Below are 20,655 nucleotides of genomic sequence, written 5' to 3' on the forward strand. Positions count from 1 at the left end.
GGGCTTCCCTGGTGGCGCAGTGGTTGAGAGTCCGCCTGCCGATGCAGGGGACACGGGTTCGTGCCCCGGTCCGGGAAGATCCCACATGCCGCAGAGCGGCTGGGCCCGTGAGCCATGGCCGCTGAGCCTGCGCGTCCGGAGCCTGTGCTCCACAACGGGAGAGGCCACAACGGTGAGAGGCCCGCGTACCGCAAAAAACAAACCAAAACAAACAAACAAACAAACAAAAAACTAGAGCTCTAAAGATCTGACAGACAAGGTCACAGGACATCAGAGGGTCACAGGTTTTCACTAAATTCCCAGACCTAAGTCAGGTGAGTAGAAAAACTGTGTACTCTGTACCATATGACATTACAAATTTATATTGTACATCTTCCTCCAGATTTTTCTCCAAGGGAATTGTGGTCATTTAGTAGAGTGAGTATGCACTGGGAAAAGAGAAATAGCAGACTTTTCAGGGCTTATTACTGGCGCTGAGCTAATGGGTTGAAAGGGTTGAAATGAAATTAATGGAGGTCAGGAAATAAATGGAGTTTGGGCCCAAACCATTTCACAGTGGGCTCAATAGATTCATATCCACCCTGTGGTTGTTTCTCCAGGTCCTGAATGTATAGTTGGAATATATATACTCAGCAACAGGCAGAATCTCCAGTGGATTCTGCCTGGCTTATGGATTAAGGGCCATCATGAGAGGAAGGACCAAGTGAAAACTCCTGGTGAGCCTCTCCTTAACAAAATAGTAAATCAAAACCAATGCCACATTTCTAGGGAATCACGGAGATTAGTATCACCAGAGAAGACTTGAAGGATGCAAGGTTGGTGACCCATTGGTGAGAATTGCTATCATTTATTCATAAGAATTATATAAGATTGTTAACATTACCTCAAAACCTCATGTTTGGTAGCTTTAAATTGTCCATGATGAGACTATTTAAACCATGAAATTGGCACACACTACAAATCAGGGCTTTTTCGTCCTTTCTGACAGCCAGTTTACCAGCAAACTAGAGGCGATCCCCATTACATCCTCATTTAACCTACTTATTTGACTTGACCAAATGTACCTTGGAATTGGAGAATGATGGCAGATTATGTAAGATCAGACTGTGATTTCAATTGCAGCTGCTGTTCTACACCTGGTCTACTCACTGTACCATATCAACACAGCTTCTGATCCCTACTTTGTTTGGATGGATGGATGGATGGATGATGGAAAATGAATGCATGTTATTCACAATAGCTAAGATACAACCTAAATATCTGATGATGAGTAAATGAAGAGAATGTGGTACCCACAATGGAATATTATTATTCAGCCATAAAAAGAAGGAAATTCTGCCATTTGTGACAACATGGATGAACCTGGAGGGCATTATGGTATAATAAGCCAGACACAGAAAGGCAAATCCTGTATAATCTCACTTATATGTGGAATCTAAAGTAGTCAAACTCATACAAGCAGAGAGTAGAATGGCGGTTGGTGGGGGTAGGTGTGGGGTGGAAATGGGGAGATGTTGGTCAAGGGGTACAAAGTTTCAGTTATGCAAGACGAATAAGTTCTAGAGATCTAATGTACAGCACGGTGACTACTGTTAACAATACATTATTTACTTGAGATTTGGAAAGAAGGGATGGAAGGAAGGAGGGAGGGAAAGGAGGGAGGGAGGAAGAAAGAGGCAACTATATACAGTGGTGGATATGTTAATTAGCTTGATTGTGGTGAGCATCTCACAATGCATACTTATATCAAAACATCAAGCTGTACACCTTAAATATATACCATTCACATTTGTCACTTGTACCTCAATAAAGCTGAAAAGAAAAAAGATAATTATGAACAAGGTTAAGGTAATTGCTTCCAGTCTTATATAGACAGATTAGCACACTGTCCAATGAAACTGAATTGACCTATAACCTGTATGGTTCATCATGTATTATTAGTGAATGTAATACACAACTTTATTCTCTTTGATGAACTGTAAATACATTTGGATACGAAAGTCCTTTGCAGTTAATACAAATATAACTAAAATTTATATGCTACTATGCCAACAGAGACTTTTATGTCAGCTGTAAAATGAAAACAGTAACCCCTATGAATGTCCAGTTCACAAAATGTGATAATCAAATGAAATCATATATGTCAAAGAGCATTGCAAACTTCAGTGCCCGCCTTAAAAGATGGAAGAGGCTAACACTAGGTGGTTTCTATACTCAAGACTGAAATGGAGAATCTTGGCAATTATATTATTCAAGGATGAAATTCTACTGTTATTAATTAGCTTTATCAAATCCTTTAATTGTATGTCAGGCATACATCTGATTTCAACTGAAATTGAACATGGATGGATGGATGATGTTTTGTATGAAGGGATAGTTATATTAGGTGGGAGCATGTTGCTGTTGCTGTTGTTTATTAGAATTTAAGTGTGGGGATAAAGGTATACGTTCCCGTACTGCAGAGAATGAAAAACCAAAAACTTCCCAGACTCCTTTGCAGCTAGATTTCAGATTGTGACTTAGGTTCTGCCAATAAGTAACACTTGATGAGACTTGAATTTGGAAACTTGGCCCTGTATCCAAAGTTGCTGTCCCAACTTCCTGATCCCTGCATGACAGCTAAGTGTTCCAAGGCTCAACAGCAGTGGCTTCCAAACTCCCTAGTTTCTTTTTTTTCTTTTCTTTTCTTTTTTTTTGGCCATGCTGCACAGCATATGGGATCTTACTTCAAACCTGTGCCCCCTGCAGTGGGAGCATGGAGTCTTAACCACTGGACTGCCAGGGAAGTCCCTCCCCCATTTCTTGACTGTGGTAGAGATGGTAGGCCCCCTGGAAGATTAGTGATGTGATGCCCTGGATTCATTCCTGGAATCTCAGTTTAGAGTTTGGCCTTCTAGACTTTCCAGTGATTTTTGTAAGCATCCAATTCACTGCATTAAGTCCTTTTCTTCTTAAAATAGCTACAAAGGATTGTTAGCTGCAACTGAACTCTGACTAATACACCCTTTTCAAGTTTTTCTTCCCTGCATCATCTCTACTATCCAACAACCTCCCACCTCACTCCCCAGAGATGAATCACCTCTTACATTTTAGGGGAAAAAAAAGACAACATCATTGAGGAATTTCTCAAATTCCTGCCAATCCATCTAAGGTTTCTAAACCCACTACTACCTCCACTACATCTTCCCTACAAGGATAACCCAACCACCTTTGCTCTGGATCCCATCCTTTTCATCTCCGGAAGTCTTCTCTTTCCTCACTGTATATTGGACCTCTTCCTCTTGCTCTTCTGCTCATTCATTATAGAAACACCATAGGGCTTCCCTGGTGGCGCAGTGGTTGAGAGTCCGCCTGCCGATGCAGGGGACACGGGTTCGTGCCCCGGTCCGGGAGGATCCCACGTGCCCCGGAGCGGCTGGGCCTGTGAGCCATGGCCGCTGAGCCTGCGCGTCCGGAGCCTGTGCTCCTCAACCGGAGAGGCCACAACAGCGAGAGGCCCGCGTACCGCAAAAAAAAAAACAAAACAAAACAAAAAAAACACCATAAAATCTCTCTCATGGGGAAAAAAACCCAACTCCAAATCCTCTGTCCCCCTCTAGTTACAGTCTATTTTTCTTCTTCCCTTCACTGCCAGGCTTTCTAAGAGAATCACCCATACTATTCATCTCCACTTCCTCCCCTTTTGTTCATTCCTCTGTCCGTGCAACTTAAACTTTGCTGCACTCACTCCACTAAAACTGACCCACTGATGTAGTCAGTGACCACCAAATAGCCAATCTAAAGATTCCCTTTCATCCTTTTCCTTTTCTGATTTCTGAGGGGCATCTGATGGTGTTAACTCTCTCCTCTGTGATGTTCATCAGACCTTTCTCCAGCACCATCTGGTTGACCTTTATCATTCTCCTTTTCCTCAAGGTTTTGTCCCTGAGTCCTACATTTTTTTTCACTCTAAAGGTTCATCCTAGGGACTTCCCTGCCCTGGTGGTCCAGTGTTTAAGACTCTGTGCTTCCACTGCAGTGGGTGTAGGTTCGATCCCTTGTTGGGGAACTAAGAGCCCACACGCCACATGGTGCAGCCAAAAAAAAAAAGGTTCATTCTAGGTAACTTCACCTAAGTCCATGACTTCCAACTACTGGCAGCTCCCAGATGTATATCTCAAACTCAGACCTCTTCCCTGACTTCCCACAAACATCTCAATCTCAACATGTCCAAAACAGAACTAACCTTCCCCCAACGTCCACTCTTCCTCCTGAAGTCCCTGTCTTGTGAATGCCACCACTGTCCACTCAGACACTCAAACCAGATATCTAGGGAGCATCCTAAGTTCCCCACTCCCTTGTCCCTCACGACTAAGTTGTCACTAACAGATTTCAATTCTACCCCTAGAACTCTGCATAATGGTTTCTCCCCTCTCCATCCCTACTGCCTTGGTCCAGCCCTCTGTTCTCTTTCCCTCTCACTCTCTTATTTCTGCTTCTGCCCACTCACTAGTCTCCCTGGCTCCCCTCACAACCCCCTCAATCCATCCTCCACACAAAAGCCAAATCAAATCATACCACTCTGTCCTTAAATCCCCCAGATGATGTTCCCCACACATCCTGAAAACTTTGTCAAGTGTATGTGTGAGTTCACTTTCCTTATCCTGGACCCAAGGCCCTTCATGATCTGCCATCTCTAACCTCATCTCCCTTCACTGACCTGAAGCCATACTCTCACCCACACAAACCTGCTGCACTTACTCACGCTATGTATTTCCCTCCACATGGAACTCGCTTCCACTTCTTCTCCCCTTGGGCCACTCCTTTGTCATCCTTAGAGACTCAGGTCATGTCACTTCTTCCAAGAAGCCTTCCCTGACCCCCCTGAGTAGCGCTGACCACTCTGCTCTTTTTTTTTTCAATTTATTTTATTTATTTATTTTTGGCTGCATTGGATCTTCGTCGCTGTGCACGGGCTTTCTCTAGTTGTGGCGAGCGGGGCTACTCTTCGTTGCGGTGCGCAGGCTTCTCATTGCAGCGGCTTCTCTTGTTACAGAGCACAGGCTCTGGGCACGCAGGCTTCAGTACTTGTGGCACGTGGGCTCAGTAGTTGTGGCTCGCGGGCTCTAGAGCGCAGGCTCAGTAGTTGTGGCGCACAGGCCTAGTCACTCCGCGGCATGTGGGATCTTCCCGGACCAGGGCTTGAACCCGTGTCCCCTGCATTGGCAGGCGGATTCTTAGCCACTGCACCACCAGGGAAGTCCCCACTCTGCTCTCTGTGCCACCACTATGCTTTGTATACCCTGTGCTTCCCTGTAATGTTACATTAAACTGTGTCATATATCAAGTGTGTCCTAGAAGTAAATATACTTATCACAGCTCTTGTTAAACTGCATTACATATTTTGAATGTCCGTATTCTACCACAAGACCAAGTGTACTTTTGGGGCCAAGCCCACACTTAGCAGGTACCTGGTATAGAGTAAGCATCTGGTGCATGTTTGATAGCTTAATTAGTAAGTTCTGCTTGAATTTCATTTGGTAGTTGTGATGGGTCCCTTGGGTCTACTAAAAAGAATATGTTGGAGTCCTAACCCCCAGTACTTCAGAATGTGACCTTATTTGGAGATAGAATCTTTATAGACGTAATCAAGGAAAAGTGAGGTCATGAGGGTGGGCCCGAATCCAATAGGACTAACGTCCTTATAAAAAGGGGAAATTTGGACACAGAGACAGACACAAGTAGAGAGAAGACAATGTGAAGACAGACAGGCAGGTGATGGCCATCCACAAGCCAAAGAGAGAGGCCTAGAACAGGTCCTTCCCGCACATCCTCAGAAGGAACCAACTCTGCTGACACCTTAATTTTGGACGTCTAGCCTCCAGAACTGTGAGATGATGATAAATGTGTCATTTAAGATACCCAGTCTGTGGAACTTTGTTATGGCAGTCCAAGCAAATAAATACGGTAGGATTTCCTGTGCCTGTTAATCTAGTTTCTTTGTCTGAATCTCTAGCCATAAGCTAGTAACTCCTGTTTTCTTTCTGGAGTCCAAGAGATTTGCTTTTCTAGCACATCTCTCTACCTCTGTTTCTCAGTCTCTGTCTCTCTCACACACACACACACACACACATCATATGATCATCCATCCCTTTCTCCCAAGAACTTCCCCTTTTCCTCCAGACACTTCTACCTTACCAACGAGTTCTTCCTCGCTAGTCAGCATTAGATCCCAGGTATGAGCTCCCCTCATCACTGCAATGCTTATGACACAACAGGGCACCCAACGGTTGTCCCCATCGGCCCAGTTCACTGCCTCCAAGTTAGGCTTTCCCGGACAAGGAGAGCATCACAACGCCGTTAGCCAGGCCGGCGGTTAGGACCTCCCATAGCAGCGCCACTTGTTTCTCCTTTTATCCCCACCAGTGCTCCCCGTGGCGTACCATCACCAGCTTTTATGACATCAAGTCATGCTATTCTCCTGCCCAAAACTCGGTGATGCCTCCCCATTGCACGTAAAGCCAACTCTCAATTTGCTGTAGAGGCCTCTCCCAGGTTCACTGAACACCTGTAAGGCCCTTCCAGCCTCGGGATCTTTGACAGTTTATTTTTTGGCCACACCACATGTGACATGCGGGATCTTAGTTCCCCAACCCGGGATCGAACACATGACCCCTGCAGTGGAAGCGCGGAGGCTCAACCTCTGGATGGCCAGGGAAGTCCCCGCCTCAGGATCCTCGAACGTGCTATTCCGTCTCCTTACTCGCTCCTCTCCCCAACCCTTGCCCTTTGCCTGGCTAAGCTTAGTGTCACTCCCTCAAAGGAACTTTCTCTGATGCTCCACCCCTTATGAACCTCCTATTAGATGCTCTCAGAGAAACATGTAGTTATCTTGCCAAGCATTTATCACAGTTTCTACCTATATATTTGTGACTATGTGATTAATGTCTTTCTCCCCCACTAGACTGAAAACACCTTGAGACCTGGATGTTTGTTTTGCCCATCACTGACTCCCCAGTCCCTACTGTAGTACATGCCATGCAGTAGATACTCAATATTTATTTAAATAATTAAATGAACGGGGTTCTTGACCCATTGCCATGAGACTAATTTATTTGGGTGAATAGGATCCTTACCAACATAGAAGTCACATCATAAGCCTCATCCAACCAAGTGTTGGTGATGACATTGAGCTTATACTAACCTCATGTTACAGTTTCAACTTTATGTCATTTAATAGATTATTGTATTAGGCAGGGTCCCAGTGGGAAGTGGTTGGCAATCTCAGATGGGGTAATTGGGAGTTTAATAAAGGGGCTGGTTAAACAGTGTCAGCAGGGTTAAGGGAAACCAGCAAGGAATAGAGCTAACAATGGTGGGGGTCTGTTACCATTCCAAGCCCTGGAGGGGTAAAGGGAAAAGGTACCTGAATCTGAACAGAGTTGCTGTAGCACGTCACTGACAAGAGCTGAGGCTTTTAGAGGAGGGATGCAGCCAGCACATGGAGACCCAGCTGGGAGGGAGCCAGAAAATAAATATCCCGACTTCACTCTCCTCCCATCTTCCAGTCTCCCACTGGTTGATTCTTATTGGCTGAACCCAGCAGAAGCCAAAAGGCCTGAGAGCCCACTGATGCATCCATAAAGATAGGCTTCCAGGACTCAGGGCAGAAAGTTGAAGAGAGAGTGGAGAGGAGAAAGTAAAGATCTCCAGCCCAAATCTGAGACCACACGAACATTGTTACTTAACCAAGAACTTCTTTGCTTCTATTTGTCACTGATGCCAGGCTCATTCTCCACAATATCCAGTTTTCATTGCAGATGGATATTTATCCCTCCTTCTTTCTCTCAAAATTCCAGTTTAAGTTACTTGGATCAGGTGGGAGATTTTCCTGCCAACCCCCATTGTCAGGATCCCCTACAGATGTACTCTGCCCTTGGTAGAAAGTCCATTTTTATAATGTTAAGTCTTAGCTCAGAAGACCCAGTTCTGATCTTTAACACTAGGTGACCGTTTCCCACAGCTTGCTTTCTCTGTCAGAGTGACTATAAGCAAGAGTAAGGGACAAATGTTATTTGGTCTTACCCTTTGAGTCCCCCCGCCCCTCCCTGCAATTCCTGCAGCTTCCCAGGACTACCAAGTGACAAAGTTCCATTGGGAAGTAGCTATACCCATTCCCGGGGTCATCTCCCTAGGACGCAAAGTATGCAAGCCAGCTGGAGGCTTCCATATCAGGGATGTGGGCCAAAACCATTCTTCCTCTGGGGAGCAGGTCCCCCAGATATGCTCAGGCATCCTTTCCATCCCGAGGATCCTAGGGCTCAGTGGTTCTGTCTCCACATGTCTGTCTCAATTTCTGGCTTCATGGTGCCACACTCAGGCCACCTTACCTTTCCCTCACCTGACCTTTGCGCTCAGTATCTTCTGCCTCAGACCAACAACCCTGTCCTGAAACCTGCAGACTACGAAAAATTCTGACCCCTATGGCCATCGGCTGAATATGGCCTCCCTGAGTTTTCATATTTACTTCCTTTCAGAAGTATCTTATAAACATCTAAGCAGCTCTAAATTGTCTTGAGTAATGCATGCCACTCCCCTCCTTTCTGGAACCTGATCTCCTCTATTCTCCCCCCTCACTTTCAGAGAGATTGTGTCCTTCTCCATGCCCTTCCCCACTGGGTCAGCAGAGGAGAAAGTCTCCTGCAGAGACATCTCCTGACCTCGCAGCCCAACACAGGCTCCGACTGCTGGGCGGGAGGACGGCTGTGTCCAGGAGGAGGGCACATGGGGCAGTGGCCCCTGTTAATAACAGCGGGCCTCACAGCTGACTTGGGGATGAATGGCTCCAAAGCAGGAAGCCCCTTTGCCCAGGTTGAGGTTTTGGGGGTTCAGGGGAATGTAGGGATGGGAGGGGGCCACGTAAGGGTGGCTGCCCTGCTCTTGATCTGAACCACGGACTCCCAATGGCCCCAACCTCCAGCCTGCTGTCTTCCTATCCTTTCACTGGGATTGATTTTTTTTTCTCCCCTTACAAATATTTTCAACATTAAAAAAATAAAAAGCCAAATCCCGAAATCCTAACACAATAAAAAGCAAAGACGGGAGGAAAAATAACAAGGGATAAAAGCTCTCAATCCCAGCTGCAGACAAGAACCCGCTCTGACGTCCTTGGGCGCCCGGAGGGGTTAACCCTCTGCTGCCCGCGAAGCCGCTCCCTCCCCTGCTCCCCTCGGCCCCGCCCACTTTCAGCGGAGACGGGTGGTTGTTTGCCTTTAGTCAGGCTATAGATAGATGGATTTACTTCTCTCTTTTTGCCAAACCTGCACGAGCTCATCTCCACCCCACCCTCAACACGAAACCTTTTGTCTCAGCGCCTCCTTCCTCCACCAGAGAATTTTCCCTGGTGAAACTGAACCTTTAGCCATACTGCTTTGGGGGCATGAAATGGATGCCTCGCGAGCGCTTCTCACCATCACTTGCCTTCTTTCTTACACACACTCTCCCCGATAACGAGAGACAGGCACACGCCTTCGGCATCCCATCTTTGCGCCGTTAGTGACAGCTTTTGTTGTCGTGTGGGCAGAAAGCAAGTGGACAAAGGACCCCAGATGAGTTAAGCCACACCCCTTACCTCCTCTGAGAGCCTGAAGCCAGGCTCCTCCAAGGAGAAGAGAGCAGGGAATCCTTTTAGAGCCCCCATTTTCTAAAGCAAATGCCAAGTCGACAGTACAGTTTACCAAGAGAAGCATTTTCACCACTTCATTAAAATTACATTTGTCTCAATTTTTAAACAAAAGGGAATTTGGGTTGAGAGTCCCAAAACCCCAGGACAGCTTGGCGAGATAAGAGGACGTGCAACCATGCAGCAGGCTAGAGATTCTCTGACAAAATTTGACTAGAATGCATCCAAATCCACCCCTACCTTATGCCAGAGGGCCCCCCAGTGGGTCTCACACAGCAGCAGCCAGGAACCAGTTGCTCGGGAATTGCAATGAACTCGGGGTGAAGCTCAAGTGAAGCCCCACACAGGATGGAGGGAAAGACATACACCTGGGACTGTGGACAGAACACTTTGGAAAGCAACCTCTCTCAGGCCTGAATGAGACTGAAGTTGTTATGACTTAAGATATGGACCAGGACCAGCTGGTTTGTCCAAGTCCCTTGGCAGGGGGGAGGAAAGTGTCTAATAAATGGAGAGGAAGATTTGGGAAAGGGGAGGAAGAAGTGTTACAGGCACCAGGAGCTTATTCGAGAGGCTCTTCAACGTGTCAGCACAAAAAACATTCATCCATTCTTTCACCATGTGGACTGCCTCCTGGCCACTTGTCCTGGGGCTGCATGGGTGATGCACAACCCTTGTCTTTGGCGATATTAGTGCCAAAGACTCCACCCTAAGGATCTAGCTTCCAGTTCCAGTTTGCAGCCTTAATCTCCTGCTCAGTTTCTGCATCTGGAAAATGGAAGCACCAGGTTCTTTATTGCCTTACGGACCGCCAAGAAGAAGAAAGAGCTGGAAGTTCATTGTTCAGTTTGAATTAAAATATAACAGGACCATATATACCCAAAAGAATTGGAAGCAGAAACTCCATCAGATATTGTACCCCACTGTTCGCAGCAGCATTATTTACAATAGCCAAGAAGTGGAAGCAACCCAAGTGTCCATGAACAGATGAATGGATAAATGAAATGTATATATGTACAATGAGAGCCATAAAAAGGAAGGAAATTCTGATATATACATGGTTTAACATGGATAACCCCTGGAAACATTATGCTAAATTAAATAAATCAGACACAGAAAACCACATTTTGTATGATTCCTCTTGTATGAAGTTTCTAGAATAAGCAAATTCTTAGAAAGTAGAATGGAGGTTACCAGGGGCTGAGGGGGAGGAGGAAATAGGGAGTTATTTTTTTAATGGGTACAGAGTCTGTTTTGGGCAAAAACGTTCTGGAAGTGGATAGTGGCGATGGTTGTACAACATTGTTAATGTTCTTAATGCCAATACATTGTACGCTTAAACAGAGTTAAAATAATAAATTTATGTTATATATATTTTACCACAAAAATTCAAATATGTATATGTACTCTTGTGGTTTCTAATATATATTTGGTCTTCTGGCACATAGCTCCTAAAGCATTTGGAATTCCCTAAAAGAGGAATAAAGGTGAAAGGAGCATCTTTTGTTATTCATCACAAGCCCCTATAAACCTCACCTGAGTTTGTTAATGAGGTGACTGTTGGAAAACCCCTTAGGATGGCACCTAGTTGCCAGGGGAACCAACCATTTAGAGGGTTGGAACTTTCGGCCCCTGACCTGACCTCCAGGGAAGGGAGAAGGGCTGGAGGTTGAATTAATCACCAGTGGCCAATGATCTGCTCAACCATGCCTAAGTAATGAAGTCTCCATAGAAAAGCAATAGTATGGGGTCCTGGGAGCTTCCAGGTTGCAGAATATGTAGAAGTGCTGGGAGGGCGGTGAGCCTGGGTAAGTGCTGAGCTGCACCCCACAGCCTACAAGGCCTGTACTTGCCCAGCTTCAAGACCGAACAAAAAGTCCAGAGTTAGTGACAGAGATATCAATGGTTTAACGGATGAGGGATCTTACACGTCTGAAGCAAGGTCCAGGAGCAACACTGCAACATGCAGGGCAGCAGTTTTCACTCCTGGCCGGGAGGGAGTTGGGTAGGTTACCAGTTACAGGGGGAACTGACATCAGGTGGGCTCATCGGTTACCAGGGAAACCAGCTGAGGGGCATGCCCCTCACTGCCCCTTTGATAAGCTATGATGGTGGAGATGTTCTGATCTAAAGGTTAGAACAATCACTAGCAGCGGGGGCAGAGGCAAGTAGGTAGGAAGGCGAGTCATGTGAGTAGGGTAGAGGTGAAGCACGCACTGGTCAAGAGAGCAAGAGAACACCCATCCTGGGTGGCCTGACCTTACGCTCCACCCCAACAGACCCGGCATGACCCTTACAGTCTTGGTCCACCCCTCTTCCATGATATCCCTGGGTATAGAGAGGGGCACTGCCACCAGATACCACAAATACACTACAGACACCAGCAGCTAAAGAGTATCCACAGTAAGATACCTAGTATGCTAAGAACAGTTGTTTGCCAGGATGTGGGCAAATTTTGGAGCCAAGCGCTTACCAGGTCAATGGAGATGGAGTCAATGGCAGCAATGCCCTGTCCAGTTATAAGGAAGGTAAGGCCACCCTTGGTTTTTACATTTACCGAAGGGGTCCTTCTGATGTACTGGCACTTGGGAAAGGAAGATGGTGAAAGTCTTCCTCTGCCGCACTGTCAGTCATCCCCGCACGGTCACATTAGCTGGGTCAGTTTTTCATGGAAGTCCGGAGGAAGAGGACAATGGCATCTCGCTGTTGACACAGCAATTAGACTCATTTTGCAGTGAGGCCAGTGTTGCTGTTCAGTCCTCAAATAGATTCCCTTCGCTCAAGCTAGGGGCGAAATGTAAGACATCTGACAGGTACGATACAGGGGTGACCGTGACCATTAAACAAAATACGAGCAGTACCTGCATTCTGAGATGATACCACACCTGCCTGTTATTTTTGTGCTGGTCTGCAATATAGTTCTGAACAATGGCCACCTAGTTTTACCTTGGATGTCTGAACCACAGCTTCTCCATTTTCACTTTCAAATGCATTCCCCTCCACATGGCCAAAGCAGATGCATAATTCACGTTCAACAGGCCACCAAACAGGCCACTCTGGTCCATAAAGTTTAAATTAAACCACGTATAAGCCAGAATGACTTCCCCATACCTCCATATATGAAGATTTTTCCATCATTTTCCCCTTTTGATTGCAAATCTTTAGATAGACCAAAGTATATGTTCCTGGGAGCCAGGGTGAATGCTGCCTACCCTGGGTCCAGATCACGTGCCTCAGTGCTAGGTCTCCTTCCTATTTGCTTACAGAGTTGTCCACTTTGAGGGAAAACTAATGAGATGTTGTGAACAAGCTCAGAGGTATGGGGAAACATTTTATAGGCTATACATTTTATTACTTATACCGAATTGTTACACAAACATTGTACATGTGCTTTTAGTGGCAGACTTAAGGCAGGCAGTGATACACTATGAGTAATTATACTCTGGGACAACTTCACTAGATAATTTTCTTTCCAGCCTGAACATCAGGGCAAAAGTATGGCTAACACAGTAACTTTCGTAAATACAGACCTCAATTAGCAGAACTAGAATTTAATATCTATTGAAACAATCTTTTTTCTCTCTGAAATTACCCTCATCTCCACCAAACACAGCCAAATCAGAACTAATTTGTTTGCAAAACAAGTCTGGTCAGTTGACCACATAGGCTCCTCCAAATTGGCTGTGGTAGAATTCCTCAGGAGTCTCAGACTGAATTCTCAGAAAGCCTCTCAAGGCCAGGAGAGCCATGCCAAAGGCCTGCCATCAGACTCCACATCAGTAGATTTCTCTCTTCTAGAGGCCCCCCCAAATATCGAGATACCTGCACATGCCAGGAGACAGTCTTTCCCATTCACTTGATAAGGCTGCTCAGAACCCAAAAGTCTCCAGTTTCTGGAGCGACCAGGCAGAGAGAAGAAAATGTTTCATTTCTACCCACAGGTGTAGTTTACCAAATTGCTGTAAGTCGTAACTAACTTGAGGGGAAGGGCTTCCCTAGACCTGGGAAACACAGATCAAAACCAGTAATATTCCAGACAAAAACCATAAAAAGTATAACCATATCTACCAGTTCACTCAGTAACCAATCCTTTTGTTAACTTTTTATGAAGCCATCAGGTTTTCCCTTAGGATTCTTAATTTCTTACCCAGTTCAGTGGCATGATCTGAAATTTATCAGAGACCTGTACTTGTCAAAAGATCCTTCCTAAGAATCTTCTTGAAGATGAAGCACTTTTGCAAAAGCATCAGAATACAACAATAAGTCTATAAATCACAAAAGACCTAAAAAGGCACTGTTAAACACCTGATTACAACATAATCAATAAAGAAACTTGGTCACAGCAACTAGAATTATGACCGATTATAATCTTAACCCTTAACAACCTTAATCTCTGGCAGAAACCAAGAAGAAAGTAATTGTGAACTTTTTGCCCTACCAGCATTTCCTGATTGGAAAACTTATGCTTTAGTCTTCCTCTCCTAAAAAGGCAAAGGTAGGTAAACTTACACCTCCCCAGCAATTAATGTTCTAATATTTTATCCTATTTGAAATGACCCAGATTGTCAATGAATTCTCTTCATTTAACTTAGTTTAGTTGCAAATTACCAAAATCTGGAGAAACTATTTTAGACACATTCCCAAAACATAATTATTCCTATAGAGTTCTAAAAGGCCTCTTTTTTTTTTCTTCTTCTTCACTCTCAGGGACCAGGTGATTAACGTTCACCCAGGCAGGTCATTTACATCTCAAAGGCACGAGAAGAGAAATACCAATCCTTCTAGGAAGCTAACTTCCTTTAAACAGTTTTAGAATGTCAAAAGAGGACATTTTAGGAATTATTTTTTCAGTTTCTAAATAGCCAATTCAGTTTAAACAATTAATAGCAGTAGACAATAATACATATCGTTCCCTCACATTCACTTGCCTCACCTTCAGAAAAACATGAATCAGCATTCAAGTTACCAGGACCTTTTAACAGAGGTCAAGACCAAAGAGAGAGAACAGGATTTGGACTCACGTATGTACTAGGCACCCATGCACACATCCAAGGTAAAAGCCAACCCAATGACAAAAGGCTCACTTTGACACAACAGCAGAGCCATTAGGGGCCACTGTTTTCCATACTCTCTTGGCGGGCCCCCTTCCTCAAGGACAGCCACCACAGGACCCCACATACTAGTGGACAGACACCCTGGGATCTTCCGGGCCCACATATTAGTGGATGGCCCCCGCAACTTTCCATTCCCCTTCCTTATCTCCCGACATCTCGGCACTCACGGGAATTTCCTCCGTCTCCTGGCAGGCGCCGCCAATTGTTGGGCTGCACCCCCCAGGCCTACCATCCCTGTACTTGCCCAGCTTCAGGACCCAAGAAAGAGCCTGGAGTCAGCAACAGAGACGCCAATGGTTTAGTGAATGGGGGAGCTTACACATCTGAAGCGTCTGAAGCGGGATCCTGGAGCAACACCCTACGATGCGTGGCAGACAGGCCGGGCTGGACGGGGCGGTAGTCTTCACTCCCGGGAGGGAGGGGGAGGTTACCAGTTATAGAGGGAATTGATGTCAGGTGGGATCAATCAGTGACGTCAGGTTAGAACAATCTCTAGCTGGGTGGGAGGCAAGTATGTAGTACAGGCAGTCATGTGAGTAGGGTACAGGTGAAGCAGGCACTGGTCGGGCAGGGGATGTACAGAGAGCAAGAGAACAGCCATCTCGGGTGGCCTGACCTTACAGGAAGGCTTGGAAGCTCCATATGCTTCCCCACATGCCTTGCCCTATGCACCTCTTCGATCTGGCTGTTCTGAGTTGTATCTTTTTATAATAAACCAATTATCTAGTAAGTAAACTGTTTTCCTGAGCTCTGTGAGATGTTCTAGCAAACTATCAAACCCAAGGAGGGGGTCATGGGAGCCTCTCATTTATAGCCAGGAGGGGGGAGGGTGGGCAGTCATGGAACTGAGCCCTTAACCCGTGGGGCCTGTGCGAACTACAGGCATAATTGTCAGAATTGAGTTTGAATTGTAGGACACCCAGCTGATATCTGAAGAGTTGAAGAACTGCTTGATGGGGAAAAAGCCGCACACATTTGGTGTAAGAAGTAGTCAGTGAATAGTGAATAAAGAAAACAAGTGTTCTCCTTTCAATATTTAAAATAGGACCCATTGAAGGCCAGTTTAGTATTCTAGTATGAATCATAGGGCTTAGCAAGGAGTAGGTGTGCAGGGCACGCTTAATGAATGGTGTTGTGCCAGAGGTCAGATTTGCATCCAGAACAGAAGCTCTCAGAATTAGGAGGGAATTCATCTGGGATCAGGCCATCCTAAAGGTGATCTCATCTGATCTAGCCTCCCACCCACTATGCAGACCTTCTGCAACAGGTGTTGTAAATTTAAAAATACACAGGAGTCAGCTGCCTCCCATAAATGAGAGATGCGGCCCTAAAAGAGGGTATTACATACCTATATGTACAATAGGCTTTATCTTAAGGAAGTAGCCACAGCTCAGCTGCGTTACTGACATGCCGGACTGTCGATTCAGTGTTGCCAGATCTTCCAACTCTGCAAAAAAACAAACAAGCTGACAATCTAGACTTTTTAACAAAAATCTCCTAATCCATTGTTTTTTGTTTTTATTTTTAATTTTAAAAAATTTTTATTTGGCCATACCACGCAGCTTGTGGGATCTTACTTAGTTCCCCGACCAGGGATCAAACCCGTGCCCCCTGCAGTGGAAACGCAGGGTCCTAACCACTGGACTGCCACGGAATTCTCTCCTAATCAACTGTCGACTCATTGAAACTTTTTAAAAATACATGACCGCCCAAATAATACACCTTTGCAGGTGAGATCCATCTGCCCATGGACTACCCATTTGCAAAGTCATATACCATCTATCTGGAGGTCTATTCAGAATTTGCCTGAATGCCTCTGATGACAGGGGAGCTCATTACTTACCAATTCTATTGTTAGGAAGATCTTATCTTACAAAATCTACCTCCTTGTAACTTTCTCTCACTTTTTTTCCTATAACCACCTATGTCCCCTTGCCATCTTAAACAAGAGGACAGCTATCCCCCCAGTGTCATCAGTGCCGTTTTCCTCCCTGGAGTTTTAGTTCTTTGAGGATAGCAACTCTTTTTTTTTTTTTTTAATAAATTTATTTATTTTTGGCTGCGTTGGGTCTCCATCGCTGCGTGTGGGCTTTCTCTAGTTGCGGTGAGCAGGGGCTACTCTTCATTGTGGTGTGCCGGCTTCTCTTGTTGCGGAGCACAGGCTCTAGGCATGTAGGCTTCAGTAGTTGTGGCTCGCGGGTTCTAGAGTGCAGGCTCAGTAGTTGTGGTGCACGGGCTTAGTTGCTCCGTGGCATGTGGGATCTTCCAGGACCAGGGATCGAACCCGTGTCCCCTGCATTGGCAGGTGGATTCTTAACCACTGCGCCACCAGGGAAGTCCCCAGCAACTAAGTCTTACATCTCAAAGTAAGGATAATAACAGCCAAAGTTTACTGAGCACATATATGCCAGGCACTACTCTAAGTGCTCTACATGTGTTAACTCTCTTGTCCCTCATGAGAACCCTGTGAGAGGTACTCTCATAAAGACATTTTACAGACAAGGAGACTGTGGACAAGTGATGATTAATAACTTGTCCAAGGTCACACAGCTAGTAAGTGGCAGAGCCAGAACTGGAACACAGAAAGTCTGACTCCAAAGGTGATGCTCTTAACACTGCAGTGTTTATGGGGACAACCACACTCGTTCAACAACTGTCTGTTGATATGAAATAAAACAATACGAGTTCTTTCTTCTGGAACCAGGTCTCTGTAACACCAACGTTAGAGATGGATTCTACCATACGCAAAGCTGTGAGAGATGAGAAGGGAGAAATGATGGCCAACCATGGAGAATCAAGTCAGACACTATGCAGAACTTCCTGATGTGGAGGCCTTTGCACCACTGGCATACAGAATGAAAAGTTGTGCTTCGTTTCTTGGAGATCCATTTTTAAAAGAAAGGAAGGAAGGAAAGAAGGAAGAAAGGAAGGGAGGAAGAGAGGGAGAGACTAATGTTTCTGGATGGCTCTTCCATCTGAAGCCATCCAGAGGCAAAGAAAAGCTTTATAAAGAAATGTGGCTGCTGAGAAACTTGCCTTCTTCCAATTTCTCTTCCTCATGGGGTCCCCTAGAGGAGGCAGAATAACGGTCTTCTGGGTATTTGAGCTTATTGTCTCAGGCCTTGATGGATCCCAGACTGAGGACGCTGGAGGCAAAGAGATCTAAGATTCACAGGTCAAACCGTGTATCCTAAAATACAACTACACAGGTCAGAAATAGACACAGTGTATGGTTAGGCTATTCAAGATGGCTGTTCTCTTGCTCTCTGTACATCCCCCGCTCAACCAGTCCCTGCTTCTCTCACATGACTATGTAATCCTCTTAATTATAGGGCTTAATTAGTCCCTGGTAAATGATGAGCCCACCTGTCAACTCCCCCTATAAATGGTAGCCTCCTTCTCCCCTGAGTAGTGAAGACTGATGCCATGTCCTGCCCACCATCTGCCGTGTATGGTGGGGTGTCACTCCAGGACCCTTTGTGTAAGAGCCTCTGTCCAATAAATCACTGATGTCCCTGTCACTGTCTCTGGGCTCTTTCTTCAGTCTTTAGGCTGGGCAACTACAAGACTTACAGGCCTGTGGGGTAAAACCCACACATAGGATACCCAGAATCAGAGTATCTTAGTGTGGAAAGGGCTCAAGAAGTAATCTCTTCTTATCCAATCTCCCACTCACGGCAAGAATTCTTTCCACAATGTTCCAGACAGTTGGACACTCACCTGTTGTTGACACTCAGCCACCATAGCTCTTGGATCAGCCCTCACAGCCTCAAAAAGAGGTGAAGTGAATCACAGATAGTTGGTGCAGGAAAATCTAGAGGCAGACTGAAGGCTGAGGCCAGGGGAAAGGGAAGTTAGGGAGACAAAAGAACTTGATACATGATTTTCTCAGCAGAAACTTTTCACACATGTCCATGTGAACATGGGACAACTGTGAATAAAGCCACAGGGATGGAGTTTGGGAAATTTGGAGCAGCCCATTCTAATCCTATTGCTGAGCTCACTTTTTCCAACACTGTGATGAACTGGATTATTTTTCAGTATATTTCTCTGCCCCACTGATGTTGGACTTGGCCTTCTGACTTGTTTTGGCCAAAGGAATTTGGGCAGAGCCAATAGGCGTGCCAGTTCTGAGCCAAGGTCTTAAAAGGCACGGTGTGTTTCTGCTCCCTCCCGTGTGCTCCTGCCATTCACCACAAGAAGAACATACCCGAGGTGGCTCCTGTTCCCAGGAAGATGAGAGGAAATAGACTAAACCTGAACCCAGTCCACATCCTGGGGCCAAGCTTAGTCAATCTGCAGCCCGAAGCAGAAATGAGCCAACCATCCCGCAAAGCTGTGAATGAGAAAAAAAGTTAATGCTAAATATTGTAAACCACTGAGTTTTGCGGTGGTTTGTTATACAGCATTACTGTAGCAATAGCTGGCGGATACAGACTACTGGTAATGAATTGAACATATGTTGTTTTTGTCACCCACCTGCCATTCACCTTTCCTCTCATCACCACCTTTGGATGCCTCCTGAGAACCATTCCTCTCCATCTCTCAGTCCTGTGCTTTGAGTGGGGGTGAAACTCACCCAAAATATATGCGCCTTTGGCCTTTATCAATGGAGCATCACAATCCCCAAACCACGATTGGTTCAGGAGAGACCTGTGCCAGGAATGCTGGGAGAAGCACAGACATTCTTTCCCAATGGACTTGAATCCAGGTAGGTGCAAGATTGGAAGTTCTGGAGCCATCTTACAACCAGACTGAAGGAGCCTGAGAAAGGAGCCCGCCAAGGAGAAAGCAGAGCCTAGACAGGGAAAGAGAATGAAACCAGATGTCTGCTTTAAGCCCCTATGTGAAGCCACACCTGAGGGTGACACTGCCCTATGTACTTTCCAGTTATGTGAACTAAAAAAATTAAAAATCCGCTTTAAATTAAGCCGGTTAGGCTGAATTTTCAGTTACTTGCAACTGAAATATTCCTGACTCTCTTTAGAAGGGCTACCTTCCAACGAATCAACCCAGAAACAAATCTCCCTTGGGTGGCTCTGGTACTCAGGGAAATACTGCTCTAGGGGTTACAGAGGGGAAAAGAATCAGGCCATGAGCACTGCCCTCCAGGCATTTAGAGTACCATAAAGGAAAAGCCAAACCACTACAAAAGGTTTACCTAATCATTCTGGAAATCAATAACACGCATTTATTCTTGCTTTAGCAGCATCTGACGGTGTGTTTGCCACCTAGGCATCTTGGTCAACAGGTCCCTCTTTTTTAAACAAAATTTTATTTATTTTTGGCTGCCTTGGGCCTTCGTTGCTGTGCGTGGACTTTCTCTGGTTGTGGCTAGCGGGGGCTACTCTTCGTGTGGTGCGCCGGCTTCTCATTGTGGTGGCTTCTCTTGCTGTGGAGCACGGGCTCTAGGCACACAGGCTTCAGTAGTTGTGGCTCATGGGCTTAGTTGCTCCCCGGCATGTGGGATCTTCCAGGATCAGGGATTGAACCTGTGTCCCCTGCATTGGCAGGCGAATTCTTATCCACTGCGCCACTGCGGAAGTCCAACAGGTCCCTCTTTTAATACTTAAATCAGGATAGAAAATGAAAGAAGCGGGTGGGAATGAGGCTTTTATTGATCAGGCTCACCAGGAGACAGAGGCAGGGTTGCAGCGACCCAGGTGACTATAAGAACCATCTAGAGACATCCCCTGAAACTCCTCCATGAACAAAGGCTGAAATCTTAGAAGGCTTGACACCTGCAGGGGCGCTCTGGTAGCCCCCAGCCCACTGGCATTGTCGTCCAGACCCATCACTATTAAGCCTCCAAGACGACAAGAATCTCATGGCAATTTGCTCATTTGTTGTCGCTGTTGTGTTTTCCAGTATTTATGGAGG

At 45.7% G+C, this 20,655-nt stretch overlaps 1 long non-coding RNA gene across 7 annotated transcripts in view; it reads right to left on the bottom strand.

The window, feature by feature from the left end:
• The window catches only part of LOC114487993 (uncharacterized), a 53,486-nt gene that overhangs the window by 30,144 nt on the left and 2,687 nt on the right, over positions 1-20,655 (bottom strand). For 4 of the 7 annotated variants that reach the window (XR_008619594.1, XR_008619593.1, XR_003683619.2 and 1 more), the window contains 6 exons: positions 19,937-20,343; positions 19,255-19,573; positions 18,986-19,111; positions 18,496-18,607; positions 16,124-16,222; positions 15,051-15,271 (listed from right to left, as the gene is read on the bottom strand). This is a non-coding gene — a long non-coding RNA (uncharacterized lncRNA). Of the gene's footprint in view, positions 1-12,134; positions 12,446-15,050; positions 15,272-16,123; positions 16,223-17,817; positions 17,977-18,495; positions 18,608-18,985; positions 19,112-19,254; positions 19,574-19,936; positions 20,344-20,655 lie in introns of those variants that run through there. The other 3 variants (XR_003683621.2, XR_003683622.2, XR_003683620.2) reach the window with 3 other exon arrangements.

The sequence above is a fragment of the Physeter macrocephalus genome, chromosome 16 (genome assembly GCF_002837175.3).
Source record: "Physeter macrocephalus isolate SW-GA chromosome 16, ASM283717v5, whole genome shotgun sequence".
NCBI classification, from domain to species: Eukaryota; Metazoa; Chordata; class Mammalia; order Artiodactyla; family Physeteridae; genus Physeter; species Physeter macrocephalus.